Genomic DNA, 14,364 nt, shown 5'->3' with positions numbered 1-14,364 from the left:
AACAACTCGCCCCATCTTGGTTGCACACACCACATGCCAGGCTTTGACCCACTCCCAACTTGTTAAAATGTCAGGAAAAAGACAACCATGTCTTGAAGGGACTTTACAATTTTTCAGCAAAGGCTTCCAGAGCCTCAAAATTGAGTCTGAGTGAAGAGAGGCATGCCTAAAGTCACAGGCGTGGGAGAATGGTGGCTTTTGCTCCTCAGCCCGCAGCAGCTGCAGTTGCTGCTCCCGACAGCTTCATTTTGCAAACCGACCACTGCTGCAGGAGCAGGGCAGGGGGAAGGAAACAGGATCTTTGGTGAGAAAAGAGGCCCACAAAGCTTTCCTTCCTCTGAAAGCCAAAGCCAGGGACGTGCCATCCCATTTCTGGGCTGTAAACACAGTGCTTGGCATCAGGCCCTGGTTTTGCTCACAGCCGCTTTCTCCTGCCTCCCCACGTGGAGGAAAACACACTTTTATTCAAGCTGAAAGGGAGATGGGATGAAGGAAGCGCCAACAGAAAGAGCTCCGGGGTGGGCTCAGCACCATGGGCCCCTTCTGCAGTCAAAACCTCACCCCTTGTCCTCTGGGCATGGCTTTTACAGCAGACACACAAGGTATCTCCTCTCCCTTGACATGTCCACAGCACCAAGCAATGCTTCTGGTGTCATTTCCACAGCCAAAACTGGGATGTGACATCTCCAGTGCCCTCACTGCCACCTGGTCCTGATGGTGGGATGGGTCCTGCCCACCTACTCTGATCCCGTCTCATTTCCCCGGGGAAGGGTGGCCAGGAAGGGGAGGATGCAACATGCCATCCTGAGCAAGCAATCCTTGCATGTGCTGGAGTCAGGCATTGGTTCCTTTGGGTTTCTCATGGCAGTTGTACAGCAGAGTGGAGTCCTGGCCAGACCCACGAAGTGTTATGATAACAAAAAAAAGCTGTGAACCTACTTCTACACCAGTAAATAAGTCAAGGACAGGGCACGGGGTCGCACAATTGCCCACTATCAACACTCACCCATGCCAAGAAACACCTCCCAGACCTTGCTCAGGAAATAGCCCAGGGCCAACGGGCCATTTGGATGTGGCCACCCTGTTTTGGGGATGGAAAGGGTGCCACAAGCATGCCATACCACATGGCTTCAGGGCTGGAGGACGGACTCTGTCCTGTGCTGTTTACCTGTCTGGATGGAGTCTCTCCCTGTAGCATTTAGCCTCAGGAGCTTGGTTTCACCCATTTGCTTCTTCACACTCCTGCCAACGCATGCGATGCAGCATTTAGTGTGGAGGGTCTGGTGTGGGAGGTGAGATTATCTGCAGGGACGCTGCTGTCACAGCCTCCAACCCAGCTCCCTCTTGCTCCAAATAAGAGGAAGGGGCCATGCAGGCAGGACCATTTCAGTAATGCCTGGGAGATGCTGAGCACCAGTCCTGCCAGTTTCCTTGGAAGCAGGACTAGCATCTAAGGGAAGCAACTGGGTTTCTGCCACCGTGCCTTGGCGACGGTGGGTATTTTGGGAAATGAAATATGGTCAGACCTAGAAATTCGTCAAGCTCTGCTTCCTCCAAATCCTTCAGCCCCACAGCAGGCAGCAAACCTTGGGGAGAGCATCTGTCTCCAGATACATCCACCCCAGAAGCAAGGTCCACATGCCCAGGGAAAGCTTTGTACCGCTCTGAGCATGGGGAAAGGAGACACAGAGCAGCCTGGGGAGGTTTTTCTGCTGTGGGGAGGGGGTAAAGCACCACCCTCCCTTCTCACCACTGCTGACATCCAGCTGGGACCTGGGTGATGAGCAGACAAGCCAATCTCCCAGCTTTTTCAGGGTGGGGCACATCCCCAAGCCTCCTCCTCACTCTCCTGTCTTCTGTAGCATGGGCTGTGCTGTGCTCAGCCCTCCTTCTCACCCACGCCAGTGCTGGGGAGGAGGGCAGCCTGCCTGCCAAAGGGAGAGGCAGGCCAGTGGCAGTGTGCAGCCCTCCTGCTGCCTTTTGAGATTTTCTGAGGATGCGGGGCTGTGCATCTCATCCTGGTGTTGGGCTCATTCCCAGGTCCTGGCCTTGGAGCTCCTCTGTTTGCACTGTCAGGAGCCTTGGAGTTGAACAAGGGGTCCTAGACCCCATCATACCTACTGAGCAGCCTCCGCCCATCATGAGACTTGTCACCCTGCTGACAACAAATCAGGCAGTGGCCAAGTGACCGATGCACTGAGCAATGCCCACGCCCTTGCCTTCACCTCTGTGTCTACATCCATCCATTGTAAAAGCTGCGTGTGATGGGGAAGCGGGGGAGAGATGTCTTTCTGTTCTGTTTTCATGCCCAGCTCCTAACTGAGCTCCTAACAAAAGCTCCTCGGCACCACAGTGAGTCAAAGAACAGCATTTCTGGAGGAGTGAGCGACGTGGGAGCAGCCCCGGCTTTGCCATGACAGATTTCTGCATTGCGTTATGGAGAGGATGAGTGTTCACACCGGTTGTAGCAGCACAGTGCTGCAGGGTTCTGGGAGAGGCAAGCTCTGAGTGCACAGACATCAGCAGTGGGTGGGCAGGCTGACCTTTCCTGGTCCCAGTGTAAGGACATCCCTGGACCAGATGGGTGAAACATCACAAGATACTGAGTGCCGAGATCCAAAGAGCCCTCCAGGTCAGGTCGAGAAGCCCTGCATTGTTATCTCCACCTTAAGCACATGAATCAGAGACACTGAACGACTCTCCCAAGGTCAGACATGGGGAAGCGGTGGTAGAGCTTGGTTTGAAGTCTCACTTAGACCACCTTCTCCCCAGAGACCTTTGTGGACTTTTTCCCTTCTCTAGTTTCATAGAGTTGTGAAGGCATCAGGCAGTGGGTTGAAGACAGAGTTAAAACCCACGGGGGAGGAGGAAAAAGGTGACATTTCCTTTATTTGCATGCATGGTGGGTTGCAGGTGCTAGTCTTGTTTTTTGGCTGTGACCATTTATGAGAGGAATAAAGGGGGCTAGCGGAGTTTAATATTAGGGGCAGGAAGATGTTCAAGGAGTCATTGCAAAGAGGGAATATGTAGAAAAATCAGGAAGAGGGGACAGAGTCACCCATAATGGGACAGAAAGGTGCAGCGCTATCTGATTTGATCCAAGAAAAGGTGCCAAGAAAATAAGGTTCCCTTCGTGCTGCCCAGGCCCAGGCCAACATCAGCCCAGCAATTCTGGGGACTCCCAAGAGCACCGCAGCCATAGGAGAGAGAGGGACAGAGGGTTGCACCCCACTTCCAAGCAGCCCATGGCCACAGGCTCTGGACTGAAACCTTGCAGGGCTTGGTACCAGCTTTGGGGTTCAGATGCAAATGCCCTGTCTTCTAGCACAGGTGCCCCAGGAGCTGATAGTAGATGCACCAGAATTATCCTGCACAGCCAAACCGAGGCACGTCCCCAGCGTGGGAGAGAGCAGATGCTGGAAGCTGGCCAGGGCCTGCCGTCAGTAAGCAGAGCTTGGTGTGGCTGGCATCGGCAGTGCGGTCCCACAGCCATCCTTCCCTGGGCTGCTTCCAGCAGAGCCATCTCATCCCTCGCACAGCTTCTGGTTTTCTCCCTGGAAATTGCTCCAGGAGCATAGGCTTTCTGTGGGCAGACAGCATTTTGTGGCCAGTCCAGCACCGTGCAGAGGCACCAGCTCCCTCTCGTGGGCTTAGTTTGGTTCTCTGTGCTGGAAGCCATCCAGAATTTCCCAGGAAAGTGGAGGGTTTTTTGTTGTGTGTCCCCCCCCCTCTCCAAGTCAGAATATTCATTAGTGCACCAGACATGGAAGTTTTATGGAAATGTGCCAACTTCCATCAAGTTTCCTCTCGTAGGCAGGGATTTTTGATAGTTTTGCCACCCCCTTTTTTTTTTTAATTTTCTCACTGAGGCTGGGATTCAAAGCAACTAATTTAGGCATGTAAATGGTAGGTCTCTCTGATTCACTTGCCCTAGGCCTCTGGAAAGAGCCGAGGGTCTCCACTGAGCCCTTCAAGTGCCGTCTTCGATGCCTGTCGTAGGAGGGAGGAGTCACTCCAGAAGTACCCAGCTCTCTGCAACTCGGGGAGGGCAGGCACAAACTGAGGCATCCAGCATTTAGATACATCAATGAAGGCCACAGCATGAATCCCCGAAGGCCATTTCAGTTCATAATGATTGAAACTGAGTATGTTTTATGAATTCAAAAGTCAAGAAAGGAAAGCAGAATGAAAATTAAAAAACCCCCTCTTTTGATCTGTACTGCAAACAAAAAGGTGGCTCAACCCCAAACATTGCCTGGGAAATGCTGTCGTTTCAGCTTTGGTTTGAAAAACTCCTGGTTCCCCCAAAGAGCTGGAATTTCCCCCAGAGCTGAATTTCCCACAGTGTTTCCACCCAAGCCCCCAGCAGGGAGGTGTCACAAGTCCAGAGAGGTGTTTGCCCATCCTGCAGCATATTCTGGTACCTGCTGGGGACAGCCAGATCGCTTCCCCCTCTCCCTCTTCCCTGAGTTGCGTCACCCAGCAGGTCTCACCGGCATCCGGATGATGCTGGCCACCCCACAAAAGAAACACAGACCTCACCCCCCACCCCAAGCCTTGCGGAGAATTAGGCAACACATCAGGGGCTGCGCTTCAGAAAGGTAGTTTGGTGTTTTCCTGCCTGGCATGATACTCATCTCGGTGGCTGTGGGACAGATGGGGTGGCTGCTGGCCACAGGGAGGCTTGGCTGCCTTCATCTGCCATCACCACCCATGGGGACCCCTGCCCAGGGCACCACTGCTCCCCTTTTTGCAAGGCTTGACGGCTCCATCCCGCTTCCAGCCTCCCTCCCAGCACTCCTCCAGCTTTGCCCACACACACAGCTTGGCACAGGGCTAAATTTATCGTGTGGGTTTGGTTGTTCGAGGCTGTAAGCTGGTAGCTCTGATAGTGGAAGGGAAGGGTGACAACCACACACAGCAAGTCCAACTGTCCTACAGCCTAGACCCGAAGGAGCCACATCACAACTCCCCCTGACGTCCAGACGATGAGTCCCTTAGGTATTTAAACTGCTAGTTATTATCTGCAACCAGGCATTTATTATGCAATTTGTAACTGTTTGTTGCTTCATCCTCATGCTGCGTTTGCCTGCCAGCTCCGGCCACTGAAAGGACTCTGTGCTTTGTGCTGCCTCTTCTAAGTGCCATGCTTGGGCACTTCTTTCTCCACAGACGTATCTTTGTGCCTTGCACCAGAGTCTGTTAGCCCCTTTGGGGGAGAACAGCTTTCTCTCCCCTCCCTCCCCATGTCTGGCTGGTTGGGTATCCCCTCCCCAAATGCCTGCAATAACGCCATGCCGAGTCTCTGTAGCATCTTTCTCCCACAGCCTGGACCGTCTCCAGCTGAGTCGTCTCTTTTGCACTATGCAGTGCCCTGAACTGCTTGGGTGTTGCACCTGCCTTGTACTGGGGAGAGCAGAAGGGCTCCTTCACCTCTCTCCCACCTCTCCCATCACCATCACATCTTTGAATGGGGTCAGAGAAGCTCAGTGCAGTCTGTAGTGATGATAACAACTAGTTCCTTCCCACCCAGTGCACAACCCCTTTCTGTTTAGGGTCCTCCAAGCACCTTTCAAATCCAAGGGGTGAATGCTGCCTTGCACAATGACACAGCAAGGGTCATAGGCTCGGGGTAATTTTCTGGACAGCCTCATCCACGTGCTAATGACTGTCATCTCTCTGTGGTCCCAGTTAGCCCTAATTCCTGGTCAAAATTAGTGATTAGGAATCATACCTGCCTGTCCTTCCTCTCTGCTCAGCTCGGGTGTATTGGAGAGGAGTAATTGCCACCAGGGTAGCCTTGCACCACAGAAGGAGGGCAGATTTCAACATCCTTGAGCTGCAGTGCCCTTTGGGCAAGGGAAATAACCCTTTGTTCTTCAACTCTGCCCAGGATGATTTATTTCCCCTTATATTAGCCATGGGATACAAGAATGCTTTTCTGCAGCAAAGGCAGACCAAACCAAGCAAAAACCAGCCAGTTTTGCTTTAAAGCAGCAAAAAAAATACCCGACTGTGTTTTCCTGCAGGCTGTGGGGGACTCTGTCTCCACTACTGCAGGACGTGTAAATCCAACACAATGAAATATTAATTATTAGAGTCTGTCCAACTGGGATTCCTTAGTGCTTTCAGAGAGCTGAATAATTCCGGCACACAGGAAAAAAACCACACAAGTCCCTTTTTTTTATGAGAAAATATTATGTGAGGAGTAAATTAGAGCTTTTGAGCATTCGGGCTGAAGAGCAGGAGGGGACTTGGATTGCTTCAGGGCAAAAAATGCAAATTCCTAAATGGGGTATGAAAAAGATCACGGTCTAATGAAGAGGTAAAGGGAGGTGCATCATCCAGCGTGGCTCCTTCGGCACGGAGATCTGCCCTCGCAGCATGGCGTAACTGTGAGAAGGAGGGGGTAAAGGAAAGTAGAAGTCGATTAATAAAAGAGAGCACACATTTCTGAAGACTCCCGTTATGCAGCACTTCAGAAGAAGGCATTCATCCAGAGCAGTCACGGGCACTAGCCCAAGGCAGACGCGTTGGGCATGGCTCAAAGCCCCTTTTGTCCTTCTTGTTTACCAGGGCTGGGTTCGAAGCACAGCACAGAGCGTCATCCCTTGGCTGAGCAATGTTTTGCAGATTTGGGAGCCCAGGCTGACCCAAGTTTAAGCAATTCCATGCTTTTTCCAGTGCAAAACTCCTCCAAAAAGTGCTGCTTGGGAGGAGGGAGAGGCATTCAGCAGCACCTCTGGCAATGAAAGATCTCTGAGCTCTCATCGTTCATTTTTTCAGCTTCCTTTTACCCTCATTTCTCTGCAGCCTCTGGAAACATCTACATGAAATATTTGGCCTCTCTGAAATCTGTATTCTGCTCTTATAAACCCCTCCACTGTTCCTCAGCAGCTTGACCCAAATGCTGCAAGTACATTTCATTACCCTGTGGTTGCTTTGGGGGATGTCAGAGGGACAGGTAAATGAACGGCTTGCTGGAAGACACAATGCCAAGTGGTAGGTCCAGGGCAGTGCTAGCCCTGGGTAAGGTCGCTTGGCTCTAACAAGCCACACAAGCAAGCAAGGCGACACAAAGAAAGGGATGACCAAGGACAGCTGCTGGAAGTGGAGGTGGGGACAAAGACTGCAGATAAGCAGATAATGCACAGATGTGCACAGATGTGCAGGCTGGGCAGATAAGCATCGTTTTGGTAAAAATGTGGCACCGCAGGCAGAGCCGACAGGACGAGGTATGTGGCTGATGTGTCTGACTGTTAATGGGGCACAGTGGGATGTCATTGTCCCTAGCTGGGGGCTGGAAGTGAGAGGCTGGATGGAGGGGGTGAGGGATGCAAGGGAGGAGAGTTGCGGTTAGCACCCATCGCAGACTCAGGCTTTTATATACCGGACTGCCTTTTTCCCTTCCCCAGCAGCAACCCTGTGAGTTTTCACAGTTTCCCTTCTGAGTTGGTGCAGAGGGGTTGTTATTTTTGACCACTCCCCTCCCTGAGTCTGGAAGCTGCCACTGTGTGGCTCCCAGCTGCACCCAAGATAAGGTAACATTGCAGGAGAAACCCCTTTAGAGATTTCCAGGACATGCAGAAGCAGCATCTTTCTTTCCTAGTCTGCAGAACACAGCACAGCCGCTTCTCCATCAAGCTGCCAGGGAGACAGAACTCAGGAATGAGAAGCAAGTGAAAAGCTACAGGTTGGGAGGCAACACAGGGGAGGAGGTGGTGACCATAATACTTTATCTATTCTGCAGTGTTTTCGATGTCCATACCCTCCTGGGGGAATCTGACCATGCTCTTCAGGCCTTCAGGAGCCCCTTTCTCCCACCACTGCTGAGCAGGTGAAGAAGGACACTGGCATGGGACCCCCTGCCATCTCACTGCCGAGCTAGCCTGGGTCCTGGACACGCGCTCAGGTTGCACAAGAAGGTTTGGCAGCAATATGAGGTGTAGGAAGCCAGGCCCAGGCTGAAGTTGTGGTGTGGGCAGGTCTCAGAGCACTTCTTGGTGATCCTCTTCCACAAAGACAAAAAGCCTGGCCCAAAGAAGGGAGAGAGCAGTATTAGCAATGAGAGTTTGTTGAGTGCTCCTCGATCTTGTACAGAAGGGAGATGGGCTAATGAGTCCCACTGTCCCCCACAGCCCCAGGGACCAGCATCGCCAATGAGACCCACCCGATCCCACCACAGCCCAATAATTGCTGGTGACCAGCTACACAAGGCATTCAGTATCCCTGCTGGGCATCTGGCACCTCTCAGCATGGACCCTCATGTCAAAGTTTTCTTAGGTGTATGATGGCATCCGTGAGACAATGTTTATGCCTGGATTGAAAGCACATTTCCAGGCTTCTCTGCCTGAAGGAAAAAATTTTGTTCCCCTCTATATGTCTCTAGACCTTCTCATCCACCCTGGCTACCTGCTTCTTTTCATCTCCTTGTCTAATCAAGGTTCAAATTTATTTACTCTTTCTTTGAAGTATTGTCTCTTTGTCCTGCCTCTTCTCTCAGTGTCCCCTGCCTTTTCCATGTAGGCATAAAACAAAGGCTAAAGAGGACAATCGCAATGTGTGATGGGGAGGAGGATTTCAAATTGTGCCAACTTCAGCACTGTCAGGCTGGGCTAGCAAGGACTCCACCTCCCACATGTGCTTTCCCATGACTCCTCAGCCCATCCATCAACAAAGGGCAACCATAACAAATCCAATCAATACCCCACATCCCATTCCTGAGTCAGAGGAACACAGAGATCCTTTGTGTATCAGAGGATACACAGCCAGCACATACCAATTCCTACAGAGGCAACATTGGTCACACAGTACTCATCCTTGTCTGAGCACTTCTTGGCCTTCAGACAGCTCCAGTTGCTTCGTTGCCAGTCACAGGTGTAGCAATACAGGGCATGTGCTGCAGGAGGAGACAGAGGATATGGAAGATGGAGACAAAATGCTGCTAGTCCCTGCAGAAAAAATTACTACCTGCCTTCCACTGACTCTCGAATGCACATGGTGCAGGTCTGCTGAAAATGATGGGGCTGCAAGACCCAGACCCAACCCACTCTGCTGTCCACACACTTGCACATTTACACCCAACACATGCACTCAGGCACACACATCTGTGCATACATGCACCAATGGTGCAAGTCTGCTCTTCCTGCCCTGCACTCAAAATAACAGCACAATGGGCCAAGGGTACTGGGTTTGATGTGGTGCAGGGAGCCGGGAAAGACAGGGTCCTCTGAAAGAGTCTACAGGGATGTCTCAAGGCTTGGGATCACCCTTTCTAGTTGCTGGAGACACTATAATGTAGACTGTAGCCTAACTGGGCAGTAAGCATTGGCAGTTGAATAGGGTTAATTGGGACCTCCATAGCCTAAAGAAGTCAGTCTCCCATGCCTGTGTCTTTGGGTAGGACTTCAATGCTCTCAAACGTATATCCATTACCCGGGTTAAAAAAAAAGTGAGGAGAGGGCTTTTAACTCTTCGCTATGTGAATTCAGCCCTAAGATACACGCAGTCTAACACTTCATTTTTACTGCTTAGGTTATCTAATGCAGATTAGGGCAGTCTTCATTTTGGCACTGAAGACAATCTCTCTGTCCCCCAGGCCTTGTTAACACTTGGAAATTTGTCAGAATCACTATTCTGGTTAAGTGAACAAAGCTAAATAGCAGAAAGGTATTCTTAGGCCACAATGAGGCAGAAATAACTATTCCAAGAAATTATTTTTGTGCACCAGACAATACGGCAAATTTCCAAGCACTGACAAACCCTGTTCCTCTTTACAAAATGAGGATAACATTTACTCTTTCTGGTTGCTTAACTGTCTTGTCTATAGAGGCTATAAGATCATATACTTTAAAAGGACTCTGATTTCATTTGTAATCTCTCTGTGAAAGAAAATACATAATCTATAATGCAAATAACACACAAATATACATCTCCACCCAATATCCCAGCATAAGGCTGCTTAACCCATTTAGTCCACAACCCAACTTCTCCCTAATTCCCTAACTTTGTCCCAAAATCTCTGAAATCAGCAAGCTTGTTGGGTCTCTGAGATAGGCAGAAATCAGGGGCATTCAGCAGGCAGCTGCACAAGGCCAGATGTTTAGGTCTGGCCCTGTCCCACTGCTGCTGCTAGAAATGGCATCACTAACTGCAGTAGGAACCAGGTGCACAGAGTTGCTGATTTATTGTGCTATTGTAGGCTGAAGCACTTCTTCATCACGATTTAGAAATAACCACAGTCTTGCATCATCTCAACAGACAAACTCACTGGAAAGTCTCTTAACAAAGACAGAACAGTGGCAACTGCTTCCTTTTTTCTGTCTTGCTTTCATAAAAATCCAGTAGTGCATGAGTCTATAGGGAAACTTCCCTGCAGAAAATAAACCTTTCACACATCCAGGCTGAGACTACACATGAGAAACCCACTGTGTCCTTCAGCTGCACCACTGCAAGAGCTAAGGCACCCTCTCCCATGATTTCTTTCCCTGGCTACGAGGCTTGCCTGACTTTAAAACACGCAACTATTCTTTGTCTAGTAGTGAACCATGATACCTCACCTTGATCTGCACATAGGATCAAAGCCAGCACAACAAGGAGGGAGGCCTTCATCTTCTCTCAGTCGTCTCCGCAGCACAGGAAAAGCACCCTTACCTGGGGACAGGATATATATCTTCCCTGCGTTTGGACCGAGTGATGATGAAGACAACAATTTTGAAAGAGTGGGCAGGGATCATGCATTATTTGACAGGCTAGGAATGCATGTGGGTTGTTTTCTCACCTTGGCATTGCCTTCAGGCTGGTCTGATGGGTCTGGAGAGGAGTGAAAGCACTAAGGCAATTCATTCCATTTATTGCTTTTAATACTTTAATTTATCTATGGTCAGGCTAGCAGTGCTACTGATGTCTGAGTGGGGTTTTTGTACTGTTTAGCTCCAATGTGATCATCACATCTGTGGCCAGATAGTTCAGTGAAGGCAGCTACTCAAAGTAAAATGGTAATAAGTGGCATAAATTAATGGCTTCATCTGGGTGGCTTATTGCCAAGTGTGTTTCCAGGGTTAGACCTGGAGAACTCCCAATATCTACAGTCAGGGTAGATCAGCTGTATATTCATGGTTGGCAATATAAACAGGAAATGTCTTATAAATTCCTGTTTGCCTGTAAAAGCTGCTGGTTATCTACAAAGTCCTAAATGCTCTGCATCCTGGTGTTGAGAGGAGCTGCTGCAAGAGAGCAATGGCTTTGGGGTTCAAATGCAGAGGCTGGGACAGTGGAGGTTGGTTTCCAGCTTTGCAACAGCTTTCTGTTGCTACATGTGAGCAAAGGGTAAAAATATCTTTGTCCCCCTTCTACATGGAGGATCCGATTCAAAGTCCTGCTAGATCCCAGTCAGATATAATGTTCTCAGCCTCTACGGTTTCTCTTCATGCTTACAATTTGGGTGGAGCTAGAGCTGATAATTTCAGCCCTTCTGGGGCCTCCATTTGACTGCCTGTCCCACTTCTGCTTCCAAGGAAAGAGTTACCAAGGAAGTTTGGTGCTGAATATCAGCAGACATCTCTGTGAGTCACCACTGTGCCTGGCCACCAAAGAGCAGAGAGGATGAAACAGGAGCAGCCCCTTTGAATAAACCCGCTTGGGCAATCAGCTGTCTGCTCACCCCTTCCTTCTCCACCCTGCAAGACTCCGTCTGCAGGGAAGAGAACAAGGATCCAGCTGTAGCTAAACAGACTGGGGTTTAGAAGATGGCGATGCAGAAGGAGAATAGGCAGAGGCTCAGAAAACATGTGGAAGAAAGAGCTTAGATGGATGAGGGGAGGGCTAAAATGATTGGGGGCCAACATTAGTTTCTGGGCAGGATATCAGTCAGATGAACAAGCGTCCCTGAAGCAGGGGTCATGCTCATCAGAGACATTAGAGCATCTGATGGGACTAATCATTGCTCATCACAGTGAAGGCATGGCCAGAGGAAGTTCAAAGGGACACCAAAACCCATAGCGTCTTCCTTTTTAAGAAAAAAAAAAAGGGGGGGGGATTATTGAGATGGGCTTTTTTGGTTGATTTGCAGATATTTTTGAGGTTTCTGACACCGGCATTAAATCACTGGGTCTGCCAATACAGCTGACATAAAGCAGGATCAACAGGATGGTGAAGTCAGCCCTGATAACCCCATGAGCACTAACCATTCCTCTCCAATGGACATACACCTTCTGGGTGTGGAGAGGATAAGCCACATCACTTGCCCAACAGATGAAGTTCTGCCAGACTCAGGGACTGCATGCCACCGTGGATGCCGGAGAAGGTGTGTCAGTCCTCCCAGATGTCACGAGGCAGCAACTGAAGAGTTAGACCTATTTCAGGGAATAAGGATTGTGCAGCATGATTCATTGCGTGGTGTCCTCACGCAGGGATGACTCTTTGGGGGCACCTGGAAATCAGCCAAGGCTCAGTGTCCTGCAGCAGCGGGAGCACCCTGGCAAAGGTCTGTGCTGACAAAGCAGCAGTTTACTTTAACCAGATTTGACTAGTTTTTTGAAGAAGAAGGGAAAAATAATTCTGTTACTCTTCAATATGATTAACAAGGTGCATTCTTGATTTTTTTTTTAAAACAAAGAAATGCCTCTGACTCACTTCCAAGGAGTGATGGTGTGAACGTCTCCTCTCTGACACAGAGCTGGAGAGGAGTCACCTGGTCCAGGGATTCAAATCTGCTCCTCACTGACAGCAGGAAGATGATCTGCAAGGCCACGGGAAGTGGTCCACCACTGGTCCGCTGGCAGGAGTGGTTTGATGGACAAATGTGATGATGGACAAGGGTGCACAATGGGCTGCTTGGCATTTTGAGGGTTGCCGGTGGCCCATTGAGCCAGATAGTTGGGAAGTTACCATCCTGGCCTCAGGTATGTCTGATGCATATGTGTGAGGTGTGGGACTGCCATGGCTGGCATTTCCTCAGAGGCACATGGGAGACTGAGGACGGTGGTGTCACCCTGGGTGGCCAACACATGGAAGCAGCATAACTGCAGCATGGAAGGCAGTGCTTGGCTGGGTCAGGGCAGAGAGCTGCAAAAAAGGTGCCCCAGTATCCAGCATCACAGAGCAGAAATGAGGCTACAGCTGTAGCAGTAAGTCCAGGGCCGTCTCCAGCACAGAGGCCAAGAGGTGGACATCAACAGGGCCTCTTGTGAATAGTCCTTCCCTTGTGCTCTCTCCTCTGTTTTTTTCCAGACATTGCATGGGACTATGGTAGTTGGTCCATGTTAAAACCTTGCCAGGGAACGTGCTGGCAATTAAAATGATTGATTAAACATTGTGGATAATGGCATTACGGATCAGGGAATGTTCCCAGGAACTGTTTATTTCCCTTGCTTATGTTCAGCCTTGCAGATCAGACCCTTGCAGGCATGTGAATCACATCCTTCAGGATGAGAGCTTGGTCCCTGATTTTACTCTTGGCTGTGCCACACTGCACTACACAATTGTGTTACAGCTGGCTAGTAAACACAGCTTTATTTGGCTGCCCTCTGCAACGTTCTGGCCGTTGAGTCTTCCTGGATGGAGAACAGAGATCAGAAGTCAATGAACAGAAGTCAGCCAGAGATCTGCTCATCTTCTGGGAGCCTCACACTGGGCTCTTCTCACAAAAGACCTCGGGTCAAGTGTCTACATATGAAACCACAGCAATGAGGAGGGACAGAAGCATCATAGCTTGGTCTCACAGGATCTCTTCCTTTTATTTGCCCTGAAGTTTTTAACTATTCAGCTTCCCTGTGGTCAGAGCATGACATCTGCTTCATCGCTTCTTAGGTGGCATCTCAGAAGGTTCCCAAATATTTCCGTCTATCCCAGCATCATTCCAATCTCTGTCTATTGCTATTTCCCACCCAGTTGCTAGTACACCAGGGGCTGCTAGGGGTTGCAGGATGGAAAAGGTTCTCAGCACCAGATATGGTGTGTGTGTTGGTCTCTCTTCCCAAGTAACAAGTGATAGGACAAGAGGAAATGGCCTCAAGTTGCACCAGGGGAAGTTAAATTGGATGTTAGGAAAAATTTCTTCACTGAAAGGGTTGTCAAGCACTGGAACAGGCCGCCCAGGGAAGTGGTTGAGTCACCATCCCTGGAGGTATTTCAAAGACAGACATGTAGATGTAGTGGTTAGGGACATGGTTTAGTGGTGGACTTGGCAGTGTTAGGTTTACGGTATCTTTTCTAACATAAATGATTTTATGATTCTCTGACTGCACCACCAGGGATTTTCCAGCCGTAAATAAAACCCATTGAAGTAATTGCAGAATCGAACCCTGTCATGTTCCCCATCCTTCATTTTGGGTAGGGTTGCGGGGGAGGAAGAGACCAGGTCAA

This window comes from Ciconia boyciana, chromosome 2 (genome assembly GCF_034638445.1).
Source record: "Ciconia boyciana chromosome 2, ASM3463844v1, whole genome shotgun sequence".
Classification (NCBI taxonomy): Eukaryota; Metazoa; Chordata; class Aves; order Ciconiiformes; family Ciconiidae; genus Ciconia; species Ciconia boyciana.
Note: the sequence above shows the minus strand (reverse complement) of the source record.